We start from the raw sequence: 7,482 nt of genomic DNA, 5'->3' as shown, positions 1-7,482 counted from the left end.
ACCCTCCTGCACCAGCTCCCTGAAGTAGGAGTGGTCCCGGGCCTCCACTCCTTTTATGGCCCCGACCTGCAACACATTTAGTGCTGTGCGTCTGACCCACTAGCTATGACCACATCTATACTTTATTTCCCTTTATTTTTCTTACTGGCATCAGAAGCCTTGCTTGTGCTATTGATGGTGACTGTGGGTTTTTCAGAGAATACAGCTGCTTCAAATTAAAATGCACCATTTAAGTGGTGCAAATTTGTTTACTCCAATCTTAGTTACGAATAAAGTCCCCACATCTGGTTATCATTTTAAACCTGCTCAAAAATAAAGGATGCAAATCAATCTAGTGTAAACAGATTAAGATCCCTGCTTTTCTAAAGCTCGTGGACCTAGTATTCCACAGAACGTGTGTGGAACAGTAACTTGAGACAGTGCCTTGTGACTTTTCAACTGCTTTAAGGCAGGGGTGTAGACTGTTGAGGATATTACATTCACTTAGGCTCAACATTGTCCAAACTTATTTAAATTCCTCCTGGAAACTATACAAGAGGGAAACCTTTGACTCTGGTTCACAGTTGTTAACATTGATCCAGCTGCTGCAGAAAACGCCCTGAAATATAAATAGAGAGACTAAGGGCTGGTACAGGAGAACATATCAGAAAGGAACTCTTTGATATAAATACCTCATTGGAGGGACACACAATTGAAGTAGGAGACCAGCTCCTGACAGAGGAATGGGCATATGTCATCAGATGAAAAAAAATTAAGGGGAAGATTAACTTTAAAAGGTTAATACTGTAAGGTGACGATTATCATAGAATCATAGAAATTTACAGCACAGCAGGAGGCAAGGACCATCGTGCTTTTGCTGGCTGAAAAAGAGATATCCAGCCTAATCCCACTTGACAGCTCTTGGTCAGTAGCCTTGTAGATTACGGCATTTCAAGTGCATATCCAAGTACTTTTTAAATGCGATGAGGGTTTCTGCCGCTACCACCCTTTCAGGCAGTGAGTTCCAGACCCGCACCACCCTCTGGGTGAAAAAAGTCCTCCACTCCCCTCTAATCATTCTATCAATTACTTTAAATCTATGCCCCCTGATTATTGACCTCTCTGCTAAGGGAAACAGGTCCTTCCTATCCATTCTATCAAGGTCCATCATAATTTTATACACCTCAATTAAATCTCTCCTCAGCCACCTCTGTTCCAAAGAAAACAACCTTAGCCTATCCAATCTTTCCTTATAGCTAAAATTCTCCAATCTTGGCAACCTCATAAATCTCCTTTGTACTCTCTCTAGTGCAATCACGTCTTCCCTGTAATATGGTGACCAGAACTATATACAGTATTCTAGCTGTGGTCTAACTAGTGTTTTTTACGGTTCAAGCATAACTTCCCTGTTCTGTTGTGCAGTCATTTTTTCAAAAAATATCACGATTTCCATTATATATTATATAAAATTAATACGTTCCAGTCAGTTATCCCTGGCGTTGCACATGAGCAGTCAAGATCAAATGCAGCCTTTAAGTGAAGTAGGATTAGAGCACAGAATTATAGAATGGTAACAGCATGGAAGAAAGCCATTTGGCCCGTCGAGTCCATGCCAGCTCTCTGCAAGAGAACTTCAGCTAGTCCCACTCCCCTGCCCTTTTCCCGTAGCCCTGCAATTTTTTTCCTTCAGGTACTTATGCAACTCCCTTTTGAAAGCTGTGATTGAGTCTGCCTCCACCACTCTTTCAGGAAGTGCATTTCAGATCCTAACCACTCGCTGCGTAAAAAGGTTTTTTCTTATGTCGCCTTTGGTTCTTTTGCCAATCACCTTAAATCTGTGTCCTCTAGAAACATAGAAACATAGAAAATAGGTGCAGGAGTAGGCCATTCAGCCCTTCAAGCCTGCACCACCATTCAATATGATCATGGCTGATCATTCACCTCAGTACCCCTTTCCCACATTCTCTCCATACCCCTTGATCCCTTTAGCCGTAAGGGCTATATCTAACTCCCTCTTGAATATATCCAATGAACTGGCATCAACGACTCTCTGCGGTAGGGAATTCCACAGGTTAACAACTCTCTGAGTGAAGAAGCTCCTCTTCATCTCAGTCCTAAATGGCCTACCCCTTATTCTAAGACTGTGTCCCCTGGTTCTGGACTTCCCCAACATCGGGAATATTCTTCCCGCATCTAACCTGTCCCATCCCGTCAGAGTCTTATACGTTTCTATGAGATCCCCTCTCATCCTTCTAAACTCCAGTGTATAAAGACCCAGTTGATCCAGTCTCTCCTCATATGTCAGTCCAGCCATCCCTGGAATCAGTCTGGTGAACCTTTGCTGCACTCCCTCAATAGCAAGAACATCCTTCCTCAGATTAGGAGACCAAAACTGAACACAATATTCCAGGTGAGGCCTCAACAAGGCCCTGTACAATTGCAATAAGACCTCGCTGCTCCTATACTCAAATCTCCTAGCTATGAAGGCCAACGTGCCATTTGCCTTCTTCACCGCCTGCTGCACCTGCATGCCAACTTTCAATGACTGATGAACCATGACACCCAGGTCTTGTTGCACCTCCCCTTTTCCTAATCTGCCACCATTCAGATAATACTATGCCCTCGTGTTTCTGCCACCAAAGTGGATAACCTCACATTTATCCACATTATAGTGCATCTGCCATGCATTTGCCCACTCACCCAACCTGTCCAAATCACCCTGCAGCCTCTTAGCATCCTCCTCACAGCTCACACCACCACCCAGTTTAGTGTCATCTGCAAACTTGGAGATATTACACTCAATTCCTTCATCCAAATTATTAATGTATAATGTAAAGAGCTCAGGTCCCAGCACTGAGCCGATCCCGTTGAAGTTACCTTTTCTAAAGTTTAGGACCCTAGTTTCTGAATTAACTGTGTCACTCTCCATCTTAATAAAGAATTCTACCATATTAGGGTCACTCTTCCCCAAGGGGCCTCGCACAACAAGATTGCTAATTCGTCCCTTCTCGTTACACATCACCCAGTCTAGGATAGCCAGCTCTCTAGTTGGTTCCTCGACATATTGGTCAAGAAAACCATCTCTAATATACTCCAGGAAATCCTCCTCCACCATATTGCTGCCAGTTTGGTTAGCCCAATCTATATGTAAATTAAAGTCGCCCATGATAACTGCTGTACCTTTATTGCACACATCCCTTATTTCTTGTTTGATGCTGTCCCCAACCTCACTACTACTGTTTGGTGGCCTGTACACAATTCCCACTAGCGTTTTCTGCCCTTTGGTATTCCGCAGCTCCACCCATACCGATTCCACATCATCCAAGCCAATGTCTTTTATTTACTATTGCATTAATTTCCTCTTTAGCCAGCAACGCCATCCCACCTCCTTTTCCTCTCTGTCTATCCTTCCTAGTTCTCAACCCTTCTGCCAATGGGAACGGTTTCTCTCTATCTACTCTGTCTAGACCCCTCGTGATTTTGAACACCTCCATCAAATCTCCTCTCAATCTTCTAATGCTCCAAGGAGAACAACCCCAGCTTTGCCAGTCTATTCACGTAACTGAAGTCCCTCATCTCTGGAATCATTCTTGTAAATCTTTTCTGCAACCTCTCTAACGCCTTCACATCCTTCCAAAAGTGCGGTGCCCAGAATTAGACACAATACTCCAGTTGAGTCCAAACCAGTGTTTTACACAGGTTCATCATAATTTCCACGCTTTTGTACTCCCTACCTCTATTCATGAAGACCAGGATCCCGTAAGCTTTTTAAGTTGCTTTCTCAACCTGCCCTGCCACCTTCAATGATTTGTGCACATATACCCCCAGGTCTCTCTGTTCATGCATCCCCTTTAGGATTGTACTCTTTAGTTTATATTTCCTCTCCTCATTCTTTCTCCCAAAATGTATCACTTCGCACTTTTCTACGTTAAATTTCATCTGCCATGTGTCACCCATTCCACCAGCCTGTCTATGTTCTCTTGAAGTCTATCACTATCCTCCTCACCGTTCACTATATTTCCAAGTTTTGTGTCATCTGTAAATTTTGAAAGTGTGTCCTGTACACCCACAACCAAGCAATTAATATATATCAAGAAAGTCCTAGAATTAATCCCTGGGGAATACCTTCCTCCAGTCCGAAATACAACCGTTCACCACTACTCTCTGTTTCCTGTCACTTAGTCAATTTCATATCCACGCTGCCACTGTCTCTTTTATTCCATGGGCTTCAACTTTGCTGGCAAGCCTATTATGTGGCACTTTGTTGAACACCTTTTGGAAATCCATGTACACCACGTCAACCACATTGCCCTCATCAACCCTCTCTGTTACCTCATCAAAAAACTCAATCAAATTAGTTAAACACGATTTGCCTTTAACAAATCTGAGCTGACTTTCCTTAATTAATCCATACTTGTCCAAATGACTGTTAATTTTGTCCCTAATTATTGTTTCTAACAGCTTCCCCACTACTAAGGTTAAAATGACTGACCTGTAGTTGCTGGGTTTATCTTTACACCCTTTTTTGAACAAGCGTGCAATTCTCCAGTCCTCTGGCACCATTCCCGTTTCTAAGGCAGGTTGGAAGATTATGGCCAATACCTCCACGGTTTCTTCCTTCACTTCCCTCAGCATCCTAGGATGCATCCAATCAGTCCTGGTGACTTATCTACTTTAAGTACAGCCAGTTTATCTGGTACCTCGTCTTTATCAATTTTATCCCATTTTATCCACCTTCTCCTTCACTATATCTATGGCAGCATTTTCTTCGTTGGTGAAGACAAATACAACGTACTCATTTAGCACCTCAGCCATAGCCTCTGCCTCCATGCATATGTCTCCTTTTTGGTCCCTAATCAGCCCCACTCCCTTAATACCCGTTTACTATTTATATGTCTATCGAAGACTTTTGAATTACCATGAGGGATAATTGAACCAGGGCATGCAAATGTAATTCAGACCAATTTTAAAGTGATACATTCTGCCCTTAATTTTTTTTAATAGTTTGGTTTTATATGATAATTTGTTGCTTACAAATAGCAAAACTAAAGGCAATTTGAGAAGCAGAGAAGGTGGAACATAGCAGTTTCTCTGCAGTATAGGCTGAGGAGCCGGAAGGTGCAAAAAAAGGTTGATACAGTGCCACCAACAACAGGATAGTGTAACTGCAGTGTGACAAATGTACACTGGCACTTTCCATTATAAATGTGAATATAGAAATTTACAATGACAAAAGTTGACAACAGGAAGCAACTTTTTTTTAGATGGGACGTCTGTGCAGATTTTTTTTACTATATAAGTAGATGTAAGGTAGTAAAGAGTATGGAGGAAGTACATCTGGAACAGTACTTCAACATAAACTGTGACAGTAGGACAAGGAGGCACGGTTTTAAACTGGCCAAAGTGCAACTTTAGGATTCATGTCAAGATGTTCATCACACGAAAAGCGCTGAACATTTGAAATGGAATTTCAGGCAGGGTGATGAAGTCAAAAACTCTGGAATCATGAAGAAACAATTGTATACTGTGATATAAAGATTGTAGTTTTCTTTCGGTGGATAAGCTAGGCATGGATGAATAGCCTTCCTGATCCCTATTTTAAGATGTTGTGATCTGAAGAACCTTATGAAATTTGATGTTAACCTGTTGTTTTCTGTGTTTCAGAATAATCTCTTGTACTTTAACAAACCAAGTAAGTGAAAACAGATCTTGATGTAAATTAATTGAACCTCAGTCTCAATAAAACAGAACTTTCCATAATTTCGAATGTGATTACAAGATGCCTCAATAGAGTTTAATCAGACTTACTGTCCAACACAGGAAACTATACATATCAACTCACAGACTCCGGGGAGTTGCTGTGGTACAGCATCCTGTGCAGAAATCAGTTTGGTACCATGCAGCTTCATGATAAGAATACTTCTGGAAACTGAAATGTGTTTCATTGAAATCTGACAAAGAAGTACTGTAGGAAAATTTCCCAAAAGTAATGTATTCTGTATAGTAAACAAACCACTTTCTGTGGGTCCCCTTTTAACCAGCAATTAATCAGAATTTGATTTCCCAACAAACTTCGACATGTTGGGATTCTTATCAGATGGCAGATGCGGATTGAGTAAAGCTGAAGACCTTCAAACTTCTTATTTGTTCATCTTAATTGTAGGGAAAAAAATGAAGTAGAGGGACCCTAATTAATCAAAGGGGACCTAATTAAGTGAAGTTAAAAACCAAAAGCAAGGCTGTGAGGAAAAAAAGAAAAATACGTACACAGGGAAAATTATAAAATTAGAACTCTCAGGAAGATAGATCATCTTGGGAAAAATACACTCCAAGGCTAGGTCATGGGAGATTATGGGAAACAAAAAATGATTGAAAAACATCTCAACTGGTTGAAAGCGGTTAGGCCAAGAGGAGAAGAGTTCGCAGACCTGAGAATGATATGACACGTAACTTATCAGATAAAAGGTGCACAGGGGAGGTAACGAAGCTTGCTGTCAATATAATTGTATTAACCAATTAATCATTGTAGATAGGCGAAAAATTTGTGACTCGGCAGGGAAACAACAAATGGAAAGCCTCCATGTGGAGCTTCATGATTTTGTATGTATTTTGACTGTACAAAAACAGTAACCCGACGATTGTTCAGAGAGAACAGCTGGTTTGTGTCACCGAGTTACTGAACTCGTATAGAAGCTGTCTCTCCCTTGATTGAGTACTTAATAAATGATTTTTTTCTCCAAGACAGACTTGTAATACTCCACATCAATTGGTGCTGTGAGCAGGGTACCTATGGGAAACCGACAGACGGGCATTTACAGAAGCATCACAAATGAGTATATTTAAACTACCACTCATAATCCGATGTAAGCTGTTACAAAATGTGTCTGTTGCCCGGGGTACCTGAATCTGTGAAAAGTCTGTTATGGTGCAAAAGACTTGGGAGTAATTTAAATTTGTTGAATATCCATCACTATATAAGTCAAAGTGAGAAACAAGTAGTGGTTGCAGACTCTAGGTTTAAGGAACCAGATCAGGGAGGCGATCAGTATTGTTAGTCCAGCCGGACGTTAGAGGTGTCCAAAGGCTTGGAGACAGTTCACAGAATACAGTGAAGGGGTAAACATGCCCAAACATGAGATTATAAGATATCGATGGGATTGTAGACTCTAGGGAGAGACAATTAGTATCTAAGAATGCAGTTTAAATCGATAGGAAAATATCGGTGGGGCCGTAGACTCTGGGTTTAGGGGAAACCAAGCAGAGGGACGGGCGATATCTGATATCGGTGGGGCCATAGACTCTGGGTTTAAGGGGAAACCAAGCAGAGGGATGGGTGATATCTGATACATGAAGCTGATTAATAATGACTATGTTAAGTGACAGGTGGGATCGTAAAATAGAGCCGACCAAACAGAAATTATGGTGGGAGAAACAGAAAAATAAAAAAACAGCCAAAGCAGGAATAATGGTAATAAGTCAGTGCCTACAATTACGGAGATTAAG

This window comes from Pristiophorus japonicus, chromosome 4 (assembly GCF_044704955.1).
Source record: "Pristiophorus japonicus isolate sPriJap1 chromosome 4, sPriJap1.hap1, whole genome shotgun sequence".
NCBI classification, from domain to species: domain Eukaryota; kingdom Metazoa; phylum Chordata; class Chondrichthyes; family Pristiophoridae; genus Pristiophorus; species Pristiophorus japonicus.
The sequence above is the reverse complement of the archived record's forward strand: the minus strand, read 5'-3'. Positions refer to the sequence as shown.